We start from the raw sequence: 2,500 nt of genomic DNA, 5'->3' as shown, positions 1-2,500 counted from the left end.
GTTTTGGCCCGTTTTTGGGCCGTTTTGGCCAGTTTTTGGCCTGTTCTTGCATTGCGCGGTGACCGTCGAGAGCGGAGCAAAACGTCAGCCATCTCAGCACCCTGGAACCCCCCGGGTGGCACAGGGCTGGATGGGGCTTTCGTATAGCAGGGACGGTGCTGCCTCTCGCTTCGCTCGCTGTCCGCCGCTCGCCGCTCGCTCGTGCAGCCAAAAATGGCCAGTTTTGGCCCGTTTTTGGGCCGTTTTGGCCAGTTTTTGGCCTGTTCTTGCATTGCGCGGTGACCGTCGAGAGCGGAGCAAAACGTCAGCCATCTCAGCACCCTGGAACCCCCCGGGTGGCACAGGGCTGGATGGGGCTTTCGTATAGCAGGGACGGTGCTGCCTCTCGCTTCGCTCGCTGTCCGCCGCTCGCCGCTCGCTCGTGCAGCCAAAAATGGCCAGTTTTGGCCCGTTTTTGGGCCGTTTTGGCCAGTTTTTGGCCTGTTCTTGCATTGCGCGGTGACCGTCGAGAGCGGAGCAAAACGTCAGCCATCTCAGCACCCTGGAACCCCCCGGGTGGCACAGGGCTGGATGGGGCTTTCGTATAGCAGGGACGGTGCTGCCTCTCGCTTCGCTCGCTGTCCGCCGCTCGCCGCTCGCTCGCGCAGCCAAAAATGGCCAGTTTTGGCCCGTTTTTGGGCCGTTTTGGCCAGTTTTTGGCCTGTTCTTGCATTGCGCGGTGACCGTCGAGAGCGGAGCAAAACGTCAGCCATCTCAGCACCCTGGAACCCCCCGGGTGGCACAGGGCTGGATGGGGCTTTCGTATAGCAGGGACGGTGCTGCCTCTCGCTTCGCTCGCTGTCCGCCGCTCGCCGCTCGCGCAGCCAAAAATGGCCAGTTTTGGCCCGTTTTTGGGCCGTTTTGGCCAGTTTTTGGCCTGTTCTTGCATTGCGCGGTGACCGTCGAGAGCGGAGCAAAACGTCAGCCATCTCAGCACCCTGGAACCCCCCGGGTGGCACAGGGCTGGATGGGGCTTTCGTATAGCAGGGACGGTGCTGCCTCTCGCTTCGCTCGCTGTTCGCCGCTCGCCGCTCGCTCGCGCAGCCAAAAATGGCCAGTTTTGGCCCGTTTTTGGGCTGTTTTGGCCAGTTTTTGGCCTGTTCTTGCGTGGTGCGGTGACCGTCGTGAGCGGAGCAAAACGTCAGCCATCTCAGCACCCTGGAACCCCCCGGGTGGCACAGGGCTGGATGGGGCTTTCGTATAGCAGGGACGGTGCTGCCTCTCGCTTCGCTCGCTGTTCGCCGCTCGCCGCTCGCTCGCGCAGCCAAAAATGGCCAGTTTTGGCCCGTTTTTGGGCTGTTTTGGCCTGTTTTTGGGCTGTTCTTGTGTGGCGCGGTGACCGTCGTGAGCGGAGCAAAATGTCAGCCATCTCAGCACCCTGGAACCCCCCGGGTGGCACAGGGCTGGATGGGGCTTTCGTATAGCAGGGACGGTGCTGCCTCGCGCTTCGCTCGCTGTTCGCCGCTCTCCGCTCGCTCGCGCAGCAAAAAATGGCCAGTTTTGGCCCGTTTTTGGGCTGTTTTGGCCAGTTTTTGGCCTGTTCTTGTGTGCCGCGGCGACCGTCGTGAGCGGAGCAAAACGTCAGCCATCTCAGCACCCTGGAACCCCCCGGGTGGCACAGGGCTGGATGGGGCTTTCGTATAGCAGGGACGGTGCTGCCTCTCGCTTCGCTCGCTGTCCGCCGCTCGCTGCTCGCTCGCGCAGCCAAAAATGGCCAGTTTTGGCCCGTTTTTGGGCTGTTTTGGCCTGTTTTTGGGCTGTTCTTGTGTGCCGCGGCGACCGTCGTGAGCGGAGCAAAATGTCAGCCATCTCAGCACCCTGGAACCCCCCGGGTGGCACAGGGCTGGATGGGGCTTTCGTATAGCAGGGACGGTGCTGCCTCTCGCTTCGCTCGCTGTCCGCCGCTCGCCGCTCGCTCGCGCAGCCAAAAATGGCCAGTTTTGGCCCGTTTTTGGGCCGTTTTGGCCAGTTTTTGGCCTGTTCTTGCGTTGCGCGGTGACCGTCGAGAGCGGAGCAAAACGTCAGCCATCTCAGCACCCTGGAACCCCCCGGGTGGCACAGGGCTGGATGGGGCTTTCGTATAGCAGGGACGGTGCTGCCTCTCGCTTCGCTCGCTGTCCGCCGCTCGCCGCTCGCTCGCGCAGCCAAAAATGGCCAGTTTTGGCCCGTTTTTGGGCCGTTTTGGCCAGTTTTTGGCCTGTTCTTGCGTTGCGCGGTGACCGTCGAGAGCGGAGCAAAACGTCAGCCATCTCAGCACCCTGGAACCCCCCGGGTGGCACAGGGCTGGATGGGGCTTTCGTATAGCAGGGACGGTGCTGCCTCTCGCTTCGCTCGCTGTCCGCCGCTCGCCGCTCGCTCGCGCAGCCAAAAATGGCCAGTTTTGGCCCGTTTTTGGGCCGTTTTGGCCAGTTTTTGGCCTGTTCTTGCTTTGCGCGGTGACCGTCGAGAGTGGAGCAAAACG

This window comes from Musa acuminata, unplaced genomic scaffold (genome assembly GCF_036884655.1).
Source record: "Musa acuminata AAA Group cultivar baxijiao unplaced genomic scaffold, Cavendish_Baxijiao_AAA HiC_scaffold_526, whole genome shotgun sequence".
NCBI classification, from domain to species: Eukaryota; Viridiplantae; Streptophyta; class Magnoliopsida; order Zingiberales; family Musaceae; genus Musa; species Musa acuminata.
The sequence above is the reverse complement of the archived record's forward strand: the minus strand, read 5'-3'. Positions refer to the sequence as shown.